Here is a 14,229-nt window from a genome sequence, read left to right on the forward strand (position 1 = left end):
CCACCAAACAACAACCACCGTCCACTAAAAAATCAACTCACAAAATTTGATGGCTCCAATCCCTTCGATTGGATTTTTCAAGCCAAAAACTACTTTACATATTACTTCGTTCCACCACCACAATATATCTCCCTAGTTGTCTTCTATTTTACTGGCGACACTTTAATTTGGTACAAAGACTTAGCAAACAACAATTTTCTTGGTACATGGCCCGAATTCAGATGCGCTCTTGAACTACGCTTCGGTCATTCCACGTTCTAGAATTACCAAACAACATTGTTCAAACTCCATCAAACAACAACCGTTTCAGCATACCAAACGAAGTTCGAAAAGGTTAGAAATTGCGTCATCCATCACTACCCTCTTGCCTTACACAATTATTTCATATTTGGGTTATACTCTGACATCCAATCCAAACTCACTCTCCACAACCCACAACATCTACGACTTAGCAAAGCTAAATGAAGACAAAATCCATGCTCAACTTCCGTTTTTCGATGGTACCTCCAAACCTCTACCAACACCCTTGTTGGCTGCTCTTCATCACTTGACTCCAACACTTCCGGTCAAGAAGCTAAGCCCAACTGAAATGAAAAAAACGACGGGTTGAAAGTCTTTGCTACAATGGTCCCACAAAATGCCAATCTGGTCACCACTGCAACCCACTAAAATTTCTCATTCTTCAATCGGAGACCGACCCATCATGGACTCCCAAAGCACATCACGATTTCGGCTTAAGGACAAGGTCAATGTTTAGGAGGATAGTATTGATACAGACATGTTTCAGTAGTACATCAATTTTCTTGTTAAGTCCATGCATGAAAGAGAGATGACTTAGTCTCAAAGAAAAGAATTTCAATTGTTATTTTTTTATTTTATTTATTAGCATTTTCTTTCCATTAGTAGGCCCTGATTTTCTTTCTTTCTCCCACCTTTGTTTAGTTGTTGCATGTATGTTAGATTAGTGGCATATTTAATTCACCGTAATCATATGGTTAAGATTATGAATGATATTAGAAAATTGCTCCAAGCTCTCTTTCTTCTTCTTGATCTTAATTAGGAGAGTAGCCATTTTGAACCGGATTCTATGAAGAACCCACATATATCACAAAAATTTCTGGTTGGACTTTGGAGAGGAGAGAAAGAAGAGCATAATTGTATTTACGTTACTTTTGGTTCTTCTATTGTATGTGCACAAGGACAAGGGGGTCTAAATTTATTTTGAATGATTTTGTTTATCTATAAGAAGCTTATATTAATGAATTCAACAACATTTCTTCATGCCGACATGGTGTTTGATAAAATGGTAAGAAGGATTTCCCCGAAGTTTCAACTATATTTGTACTTCCAGAAATAACACCTTAATTTTATTTATTTTTTCATATAATTCTTAAGGAACTTAAAAAAATATTTTTATTAAAAATATAAATTGTTATATCTAAAATCGTTTGTAAAAGAAATATCGTTGACGTCATTTTATTAAATATTTTAACGAAGTATCGGTCTTACTAAAAAGATTAAATAATTTCCAAAATAATTATGAGAGTTTATTTGTTGGAAAATCATGACCTTTAATAATTAAAACTATTTGTAAAGCATTTGTAAAGCAAACATCCAAATTAACATGCCATTGAAGTTTTCCATAATGTCATTAAAGTATAATTATTTAAAAATCAAAATAACATAAAAAACATGGAAGTCAAGACTCAGGTTATATGATCATAATGTGAGAAATGAGTTCAACTCAAATATTAAAAGTCTTTAAACTTGCATGCAAGAGGTTATAACTGTCCAACCGTGTCATTTCCCTAAAAAATGTTAATAAACAACTGCATGCGTAACTGTAACGCCTCAAGTTTCAAACCATTTTTTTTCCATTGAAAACCATATTAAAAATTCAAAACCCATTTCGAAAACATATCATAACATTTATTTGTTGGAGGATAATGGTAATAGTCACTGACAAGTTGGTAATATTACTATTAATGAAAATGTCATTGGGTTACATGCAATGACTATATTGAACAATTATAGACACGGAGAAATATATGGATCTAGTTTGTTAATTAATTATGTGAATAATTTACTTTAATAAATGAATATTTTTTTTCTACTTGTTATATTCTTATTTAATTTGCTAAATCTTATTTTGTGGTTATTTTGTATTAATTTTTTTCCACGTGTCATTTTATAAGTTTTTCTATTTTTTTTTTAAATTTCACATAATATTTTAATGTAATAATTGCAATACATATAGTAATATATGGATATTAATGTCATACTTTTTAATTTCAAGATTCTCAAAATTAAAGTTTATTATTTTTTTTGTTTATTTATTTAAATTATTTGTTTAAATTTAAAAGATAAAAAAAAACATTTTCATTATAATAATTTATTATTTTTCTTATTTTCCTATAAATTCAAAGTTGTTAAATATTTAGATCTTTATATTTAACTTTTTTTAGATTAACCAATGTAATACATCCGTCTCACAACTAGTTAATTAATAGAAACCTATAGAATTAAAGGATCAAATGAAATTTAAATCATCTGGATATACATTTCCTTATAGATAATTACTTAGTGGTCAAGTTATTATCTGATAATGACTCCTAGACCTGCCCTAAAAATAAAGGGTATGATTTCCGAAATCAAAGACTTCTTACCATCTAATTTCCGGAATCAAAGGGCACGACGCGTCTCCGGCCTGTCGCGGAGCGTCTGACGAACATATTCATAATCAGTTTTGAGGTTTGATTCCAAAAGTGTCTTGTTTGGTCTACTACATCTTGGGTGCGATCACATAAGAGGAATCCTACATTGGGTTCCTATCCATCAGATCAACTAGTAAGAAATAAGAAATCAGCGGCTACAAAGTAAGTTTTTATTTTCCCACTCTCTTAAGTTAAATTTTGTTGCATCGATTGGTTGTACATCCGACTCTTAATTGGATTATGAGTTACTATTTTGCTTCTTATGTATATATGCCTTTGTGACCAAAGATCCTCATAACTAAAAGTGGTATCAAAGACATCATGTTCACGTCTTTACACATGTGATTTCCATTCTATAGTAATTATGTTTTCATTTGATTGGTTCATGATAATTGTTTTAAAGTTTAAGCATTTTCTAAACCAAAATCATTTTAGGTTTTTAAAATTTGCAAAAATTATTTTCTTCTCGATAAGCCGTAGTGCGACTTTTCGATCAATTTTGAAACCCTAACTGTAAAGCACGAAGTGTCTTTCTCTAATGCATAAAGTGTCTTTCTGGAACATTGTGTGTATTCCTAGATGCGACACACTTATGTTGCTCACATATTCGATTTTTCTTATTTTAATTAAATCTGAATATTTTTTATTGCATTAAGCATATGATTCATATCAGTGAACTTGGCAAACCAAATAGTTTACAAGAGATGGATATAATTTGTTTAATGTTTTGATTGTAATTTTTAATTATTGATAAATGTCAATATTTGAGACTTTATTGTATCGGTGATTTCGTTCATTTGAGATCATTGAAACAAAATTTAGTCTGTTGTGTTCAACTTCATGACTATTAATTTAGTCTAAAAGTTGTAATCCAAGTTCAAATAATTGTTTGTTTGAATTGTATGGATTTGATACACCATGCGCCTCGACTTGACCTATGTGTTGCTTGTTTTATGTTGTACTTTTGCTCTTTGTGAGCTACATTAGTTTCTATTTTGTATTTGCAATCCTTCTTTTAAATGTAAAAGTTTAGTTTGGAATTTTATAAATTAGAATATAAAATTGTAATGTTGTGAAGACCGAAGACCAAGTAAAGGGCTTAGGAGTTTGGAGTACCATGGAGTTCGAGATGGCATCAAGATTTGGTGGTTGATCGAAAGGAGGTTTGAAGAGTCCCTTTTCTCCTTAGTATGGCTTGTCTCTCCTTTGATGACTCATATAGGAGACACATAAGATCAAGGTTGGTGGTATTGTTACTTGCATTTGATATGTGTGTGATTGCATGTTTCTAAATTTTATGTTTATTTAAAGTTTGAAATTGATGCTTTCAACGTTAAAATGTTTTAACTAAAGTAAAAACACAATCCTGTTTTAATAAAAATGTAAATCACATGCTACCCATGAATAAACACTTATCGTTATAGTTTGCTACCATAAGGTAATGCATGTAGCTAACACGTAAGTCTGATTATATTCGAAGTGACATGGTATTCGTGATAACTCAAGCGTAACTTGTGTTGAAGACCATTAGTTTATTGCATTATGGTTTTACCATCTAAATTCATGATCCTTGGCAAACCAGTCATGAATGTTGGATGAACGTGATAGAGATTAACATGTTACTGATATAAGGAAGCAAATCTAGACAGATCTAGGAGTTTCATAAGATTGAAACTGAGAAAATAGGCTACCTACCTAAATAGGTCTTTAGTGTAACTTCTATTGAAGACCATTTGTTTATTGCATTGTGGTTTTACCATTTAAATTCTTGATACTTGGCAAACCAGTCATAAATGTTGGATGAGCGTGATAGAGATTAACATGTTACTGACATAAGGTAACAAATCTAGGTAGATCTAGGAGTTTCATAAGATTAAAACTGAGAAATAAGCTACCTACCTAATAGGTCTTTGGTGTAATTATGGTAAACCTTTTCACATCAAAGAGTGAAACATGGGTCCTATCTTTGATTAAATAATTTTGATGTATTATGTAATTATTTTTCTAAGGAATTAATTAGATTAATACAAAATTCATTTTATAATTGTCTACTAGTACAAGTGCGAATGTTCCCCTACACCTACCTATTCATCAAACTTTTCACTACTCCAACTCCTCTCGACAAACAAACTCACTGGTCCAGAGTATGTTTTGGATGAGGATATCCCTAAGGAGCAATATGAACAAGCTACACCTGAAGAGATTGCAGTTTATGAGAAACGTCATAATCACTTAACTAAAGTTACATGTCTTATGTTAGCGACCATGGTTCTTATGTTGGCGACCATGGTTTAGAGCTCCAAAAGAACTTTGAGAACCTTGGGGTGGTCGGCATGAGTAGCTCTAGGAAATGTTCCAAGAGCAAGCCAGACATGAGCGATTCGATTTCATGAAGTCTCTTCTAGGGTGAAAGCTTCACGAGGAAGGATTTGTTAGTATTCACATTCTGAGAGTGAAAGGGTACATTAACAGAGTTGAGCGTCTAGGTGTTGCATTTCCTCAAGAGTTGGCTATTGATATAGTGCTCAACTTGTTGATTAGTTTGTGTCATCACTAAAAGATCTATATGCCCAATAATCATTGTAGAATGATATTTTCTAATAGCATATGATCCTATAGGGCCACACTAATAACAATTTGACGTAAATTGAATATTTGTAGCAATTTGATTATTGATAAATATTTATATTTTTTGTAATTAATAGGAAAATAATTATTTTGTGAAAATAATAATTTTCAACATAAAAGTATCAATTATATCATTAGGAATGATAAATAAAATAATATATATCTTTTGGACTAAAAAGGTTTTAGTTTTATAAAATATAAAGAGATGGTTTTATAAAATCAAGAAGGGGTGTTAAACACTCCTTTCTTTTTCTTCTTAAAACCGAGGACACCCTCATGGGCAATGGATGGTTGATTACTTGCTTATTCTTCCATAGTCTTGTCCTTCCATACTTTCTTCATGTAGCATGTGATATCCCCAAATTCTCGGTCATTTTAAAAATTTTATTTATGTTTATTTAAAAATTAGAGTATTCATTTTAAAGAATAATATTGCGGAATTTGTTCCCAGAGAACATGATAAAGACATTATTAAAGCATTTTCGAAAAAATGTATTTTGTTTATATTAACACATTGGGATGTCATCGTCAATACAGAAACCTAACATAAATAGTCCTTACATTCATGTATTCTAATGATTTACATCTCTTTTAATCTCTCGGTGTAATGTATCATCGCATCGACACATGTGATACAAATAAACCGAGTGAGTCAGGTTGGAAAACATGGTGAGTACATAGGGTATTCAACCCAATATAATATAATTATTATGTTTAATCATCAAACAATTAACTCAACTTCCCATCCCCATTATTTTCTTTATTGTACCCTAAGAATCATTTATTCTTCATCCATTCATACCAACAGATTACCCTAAGGAATAGGCATGAAGTCCATCGCTAACGTCAAGGCTTCTCATCATCTTTCACCTCTAATCATCAATATCATATTTCATCTATTATCATTCATCTCATCTTTCATCTACCCATCTTTACCCAATATATGTATAGGTATAAAAATACATATACAGTTTAAATCAAGTAAAACATGTATAAATCGTTCATCTAGCATAGATATCAGGAACACAAATAATAAACACATATATCATGTATTAATATTAAATACTTCATATCTATGTGTAAAATGAAAGTAACTATGCACTTGTTAAAGTGATGACTCCAAACTTGGGCAACGCTTTGTTTCTAACAATTTTATTTTCCTTCGACAAAACCTAGTATCATTATCACTAGATTTTAGTCTAATATTTACTGAGACTAATTATTGTCTAGATTTATCATTAACTCAAGGTCTACGAGCAATATTGTTTTTTCTTGTATTATATTAGTGTTAAATAATACTTTTCAACTACTATGTACAGACAGGGGCAACACATGAAACACTAAAGGGAAGGACCATTTTGGCATTTAAGTTGTTCTGAAATCCAACAACTCTATGCGGCCCTTCAAACTAGATTCCCCGTATAGTGAGCAGTAAAAGGTATTATTATAACATTTTTGTATAATTTATAATACTTAGTACATGTATTGTTTATAGGTTCATAATAACGATAATGAACTTAAACATAAGTTATACTTAAAATGGGGTAAACATAACTCATTTACAACAAGGTTTTAGCTAGGTTCATAATAACGATAAAGAACTTAAAGATAAGTTATACTTAAAGGGGCATACGGTCCGCTTCTGCAAGGAGCCAGCCCAACAAGCCTCCCCCACTGCTAATGCCGGAGTAAGCCGTGCCTACTTTGAGTGCGGAGCCACGGGGCACTACTGTAGGGACTGCCCAAAGGCAAACAACAGGAATACCGACGGAAGGGGCCGAGTGTTCGCAATGGGACTGGATGAAGCCATTGCAGACCCCACTGTTGTTACAGGTACGTTTCTTCTCGATAACTCGTATGCATGCATTTTGTTTGATAGTGGAGCAGAGAGGAGTTTTGTGAGTCATAATTTTAAAGGCTTGCTGAAACAAACACCCCAATCATTAAGTGAACCGTTTATAGTAGAAATGGCCAATGGTAAAACAGAAGGCACTAAGGAGATATACTTGTACCCTAACTCTAAAAGATAATCCCTTTCTAATCAACCTCATGCCAAGAGTTTCGATGTCATCATAGGCATGCACTGGCTGAGTTCTCATCATGCGGACATTTTATGTTACGATAAGGTCGTTCGCCTTAATCTGCCAACCGGCGAAACCCTCATTATCTATGGCGACAAACCCAGTACCACTCTTCGTATTATCTCGTGTACCCAAGCTCAGAAGTGCCTACGCAAGGAATGCGACGCGTTTTTAGCACATGTCGTGGATGTGAAACGCAAAGTCCAGGACATCAAGAGCGTGCCTGATGTATGCGAGTTTCCCGATGTTTTTCCCAAAGGTCTTCCAGGAATACCACCCGCGAGACAAGTCGAATTCATAATTGATCTGATTCCCAGAGCTACCCCGGTAGCCAAAGCGCACTATCGATTAGCCCTAGCGGAGATGCAGGAGCTATCCAACCAACTGAATGAACTACTCAGCAAAGGATTCATCAGGCCGAGCTTCTCGCCTTGGGGAGCACCAGTGTTGTTTGTGAAAAAGAAGGATGGATCATTTAGGATGTGCATCGACTACCGAGAGCTCAACAAACTTACCATTAAGAACCGATATCCCCTACCACGAATCGATGACTTATTCGACCAATTCCAAGGAGCCAACTACTTCTCCAAGATCGATCTGAGAATGAGATATCACCAGCTGCGAGTCCTGGAGAGTGATATTCCCAAGACAGCCTTCCGAACAAGATACGGGCATTACGAGGTTGTAGTGATGCCGTTCGGACTAACCAATGCCCCTGCCGTGTTCATTGACTTAATGAATCGGGTATGTCGTCCATTTTTGGATAAATTTGTGATAGTATTCATAGATGACATACTCATTTATTCAAAGAGTAAAGAAGAGCATGGTCAACATCTGAGACAAGTCTTAGAGACATTACGAGCTGAGAGACTTTATGCGAAGTTCTCAAAATGCGAGTTTTGGATTAGGAAGGTGGACTTCCTAGGTCACGTGGTCAGTGAAGAAGGAATCAACATGGACCCATCTAAAATCAAGGCTATCAAAAATTGGTCTGCACCAACTACACCAACGGAGATTCGCCAATTTCTAGGCCTTGCTAGTTATTATCGAAGGTTCATTCAGAACTTATCCAGCATCGCAAAGCCTCTTACCTCCCTAACTCAGAAAGGTGTGACCTACAACTGGGGAGAAAATCAAGATGCTGCATTTCAGACTCTGAAACAGGCCCTATGCAGTGCACCCATTCTTTCTCTTCCAGAGGGGATCGAAGATTTTGTGGTGTATTGTGATGCTTCGAATCAAGGGTTAGGATGTGTGCTAATGCAGCAAGGAAAGGTGATTACGTATGCCTTACGACAACTGAAAACACATGAAGTCAACTACACCACTCATGACTTAGAACTTGGAGTTATGGTCTTCGCTCTAAAAATCTGGAGGCACTACCTATACGGTACCAAGTGCACCATCTTCACAGACCACAAAAGCCTTCAACACATATTCGACTAGAAGGAGTTAAACATGAGACAACGACGTTGGGTCGAATTGATCAACGACTACGAATGTGAGATTCGTTACCATCCGGGAAAGGCGAATGTAGTGGCTGATGCCCTTAGTCGTAAGGAGTACTCTGGTCGAAGAGTGAAGTCACTAACCATGTCGATCCATTCGCATCTGTCAACACAAATCAAGGAAGCTCAAATAGAAGCCTTGAAACCCGAAAACGTGACAGGTGAAACCGTTAGAGGGATGGACAAGAATCTAGAGATCAAGAGTGACTGAGTGCGCTACCTCATGAATCGAATCTGGACACCAAAGTTTGGTGGGTTCAGAGAGATAGTTATGAACAAAGCACACAGGACTCCATACTCCGTACAACCAGGTTCAGATAAGATGTATCTAGATCTCAAACAACTCTACTGGTGGCCAAACATGAAAGCAGAAATTGCTACCTGTGAGAGCAAGTGCTTGACTTGCGCCAAGATAAAAGTAGAACACCAGAAGCCCTTAGGTCTACTCCATCAACCCAAAATACCTAAGTGGAAATGGGAACAGATTTCCATGGACTTCATAACAAAACTACCCAAGACTCAGGGTGGTCACAATACCATTTAGGTGATTGTCGACAGACTAACCAAGTCTGCTCATTTCTTACCGATCAAGGAAACTGATAAGATGGAAAAGCTAACGAGAACCTACATCCGAGAGATCGTGAAACTTCATGGAGTGCCGATGTCTATCATCTCGAACAGAGACAGTATATTCACTTCCAGATTTTGGCAATCGTTGCAAAAATCCATGGGAACAAGGTTGGATATGAGTACAACCTATCACCCACAAACTGACAGACAGAGTGAGAGAACGATCCAAACTCTAGAAGACATGTTGCGAGCATGTGTGATCGACTTTGGTAAAGCGTGGGATGTTCACTTACATTAGTCGATCTCTCTTACAACAACAATTATCATACTAGTATCAAGACTGCTCCATTGAAGCTCTTTACGACCGTAAGTGCAAATCACCTCTGTGCTGGGCGGAAGTGGGCGACACGCAGTTGGCAAAAGGTCTAGTCCCTGATAGCACTCTCACCAGTCCGGAGATCATTAAGGAAACAAATGAAAAGATCGTCCAAATTCGAGAGCGTTTGAAAACCTCTAGGGATAGGCAAAAGAGCTATGCCGACAAAAGACGAAAACCCTTGGAATTCCAGGTTGGTGACCGCGTTCTACTGAAGGTCTCACCATGGAAGGGCATGATATGCTTTGGGAAGCGTGGAAAACTAAATCCAAGGTACATTGGACCCTTCGAAATTACTTCAAGGATTGGTCCAGTGGCTTACAAACTTCAACGTCCAATCGAGCTTAACAAAGTACATCCAGTGTTCCACGTATCGAACCTGAAAAAGTGTTTGTCCGACGAAACTCTTGTGATTCCACTCGACGAAATTGAACTTAACGAAAATCTTAACTTTGTGGAAGAACCCATCAAGATCATGGATAGGTAAATCAAACGAACTAAACAGAGTCGCATACCAATAGTGAAGGTTCGCTGGAACGCTAAGCGAGGACCTGAATTCACTTGGGAATGAGAAGATCAGATGCAACAAAAGCACCCGCATCTATTCCCTAGTCCATTGACACTTATTTTGTAATTAATTTTGGAACGAAATTCCCTCTAATGAGGGGATGATGTAACAACCCGTTATTTCAGGTCAATGTAATGTCTAAAAGTCGAGTCTTGTAATCTCTTTGTGAAGTAATAAGAATATCATCGAAAATGAAATGTTCAAAAAGCTCCATTTGAGTACACTATGTGGTAGATATCGTGATAAGGTTTCCAAAAATATAAAGAACACTAAAATCCGAGTTATAACGAAGGAGTTATGACCAATCAAAGATTCGTACCACTACCGGTAAAGCGTTGTTAAGCATAAAACGAGAAATTTCAATAAAATAATTTTATCCTTAAGTATCTAAATGAATGTCGTAGATATCATTAAACCGCGGGCATACATAAAATGAACGCCCAAATCTGACTTCGTATGAGGAAGTTATGATTTTTCGAAGTTTCAGACCTAGCAGTAGACAGCTAAAAACTCGAATTAGAGATCGAGCGATTTTCAGCTAACACAACCTAAACGAAAGTTGAAGACCTCGACATTAGGAATACAACAGTAAAAAGAACGACAAAATGGACATCAGATGAAGAAGTTATGGAATTTAAACGGACTTTTCCTGACCCGACCTACTAAAAATAATATAATAAAAAATAAAGTCAAAACTAGCCAACGAAGTCCAAACGAGAGTTGTAGAGCATTCTCACACCTACGGGTGCATATAAAGAACATTGAAATTGGAGCTCGTACGCAAAAGTTATGGATTTTACAAGTTCGGGACACAAAACCGAGGCTGACTCAGCCTCACGACGTGAACAGTTCCATATTCACGACGTGAGACTGTGATTGATGGGTTCCAGAGTGTCAGCCACGTCAAATCGTCAAAGGGGATAGAGCTGACTCAGCCTCACGACATGAACAAGGCTATATTCACGACGTGAGACCCCAATACCCTCCCTATAAATAGAAGCTTAGGGGTGCCGGGTTTAGTGCTCATTTCTTTCCATCTATGTAAGTCCCTAATCTGCCTGTGTATCAGTCAGATCCGTTTGATGGTGCGGAATCCCAATCAAACGGATGATGTCAGATTAAATAAGAAGAGAAGAAGAAGAAGAAGAATAAGAATCTTGATTGTATTGATGATATGAATGAAATTCCTTACAATAGATTCTCACACACTCGTTTTTCTCTCTCTAGGTCGTAAACTACTTAGAGTTCATCAATCACTACTCCTCACCCTAACACCTCTATTTATACTTGAATATGGGCCGGACAAAACAAATGAGCCGTAAATGAGTTTACGGCCGTAAGGTGTTTACGGCCGTAAACTCAGCCGTAAACTAGGCCATAAAAATTCATAAATATTACAGAAAAACAATTACCTAGAAAAGTAAAGTATAAACCATATTTTGACCCAACAATCTCCCCCTTGGTTGATAGCTTTCTTTTCTTAATTGACCCAACAAGCTCCCCCTAAAAAGTAGCTGGCTCTTCTTGATAATCTTCATTGGGAACTTGGCTTCAGCATTAATCTTCAAATTCTTCACGACTTCAAGATGAACTTGATGAATCTTCAATGAATGACTTCATCTTGAGCGGTTGGGTTTTCCTTCAGAATTTGGCATTGAACGCACGTTGGGTGAGGAGGTTTTACGTACTGATTCTTGAAAGATGGCGCTTTCAGCTTGAGAATCTTCAGAGAGAACAAATCTTCTGGATCACTTCAGCAGGTACAACAATAGCAACAGACTGATTGAGGAGGCTTCAATGCAATCCGTCACATAATCTTCAGTTTCTGCTTCACCTTGCTTCTGGGGTTGAAGGATTGAATGTTGAAAGAATAATCTTCATTTATTGCTCCTTCGAATGAGAATTCTTCGATGCTCACGGACGAGGCTTTGGCTCAGAAATCTTCAACACAAACTCCATGAGTCTTATTTATACCTGAAATCACTTTTCAAGACAAAACAAAACTAAAAGAAAACTTAGCACACAAATTAAAACAGAAAAAAAATATATTTTTGGATTTTTTTGATTTTTCCAAACAAGAAATAAAACAGAAATAACACTATTTTTGGATTTTTAATTTTTCTGATTTTTCTTTGATTTTTGAATTTTTCTGATTTTTTTTATTGTTTTTAATTTTTAATTCTCCCCTAATATTTAAATTAGAAGAAACTATGACAAATTTAACAAAAATAAAATGATATCTAACTTTAAGAGAGATTTGGGATCAAAGTTTTTAGAAAGTCTTTATCCACTTGTCGGTACCTCCATATTCACATCTTTGTTTGGTCGATCGTCGGTATTGTGGTCCACTTAAACATGAAAAATTGTGACAAAATTAGGACATAATATTTGATACAAGACAAGGTGAACTTAAGTTCCTAAAAATTATATCTGATCCTAATTCCTTAGATACTATATCTTAAGGACCATTCATCTGACGACGACCAGGGATATTGTTGTCCACCTAAATTTAGCAGCGAGATCTACAGACAATCTGTATGTGTTCAACTTTTAAGTGTACTAGAACGTGTTTCCCGCTTCCTGATATGCCCCAACCATCAAGAACTTCCAGAGTACTCCTTACACCGGGTTAGCAGACAACCATCCAGAGAGAGAAGAGATTCAAAATTCTATTGCTAACTACTTCAGAGGGGTTGAGAAGAAGAAGGTTGCATACGCTGTGTACCAGGTCGGATTAGAAGTCGCGCAAAGGAGACATCATATGGCTAACAGATAAGAAGTATTTCACACACACACACACACACACACATATATATATATATATATATATATATATATATATATATAGCCTGCAGAGAAATAGAGTTGCATATGTTGTGTACCAGGTCGGATTAGAAGTCACGCAAATGAGACAACATATGACTAACAGACAGACAGAAAGAAAATGATATTCTACAGACCTAATTTATCGGAATTTACCAGTCGCCCCATCTAACCGGAATTAAGGACAGAATCCGCACATCGAGGAAAAGTTAAACCACGGTTCCAAGTACGGGTTCAATTAATGTGACGAGTAGATTCCCATATATATCTCCCTGCTCAACCTATCCGAGCGTCGTATTGTCAGGCTGAACTTATCTAACTAGGTCAAGATTTGTCATGTCTATAAATTTCCTAAGTTCAACTCTCCCTAGTCAAGTCCATTTAAAAATTTTTGTGCCTACCGACGCATCAAACCAGAGCATAGACCCTTCAACTTTGGGTACGTTACGCAGACTCAGGTTGCCTGTTATCACTTGATAATATCACTTCCCAAAACATCTCCCTCAAGCACACTTCATAACCCACATTTTTTTTTGATTTTCTAATGTTTTTGGATTTTTTAAAATTTTCTAATCTTTGTTTTGTTTTTATTTCTCCCCCTAAATTTGTGCATAGGAGAGAAACGAAAGTAAATGCGCAAATTTAAACTAACCTAAAACAAAAATTAGTCTTTAAAGCGAATCAGCTTAAGAAAAAAAATCAGGAGTATAGAGAAGAAAACGCAAACCGTAATTCACTGGTTGAATCTGCATTCAGAAGGTCTGAGAATAGCAAGCATAATCTCAGAACAGATCCGAAAATTCTTCATATCATTAAGCACTAACCCCATGAGTGATCCCTTCCTTTCTTCTCTTCCCGCAAATGACACATACTCTCAAACAAATGTCTGAATGTTGTATAGTTGAGAGATGTCCCCAATCATATGCCAGGAACAGCCACTACCAACAAACCGAAGTATGAT

This window comes from Lactuca sativa, chromosome 4, assembly GCF_002870075.4.
Source record: "Lactuca sativa cultivar Salinas chromosome 4, Lsat_Salinas_v11, whole genome shotgun sequence".
Classification (NCBI taxonomy): Eukaryota; Viridiplantae; Streptophyta; class Magnoliopsida; order Asterales; family Asteraceae; genus Lactuca; species Lactuca sativa.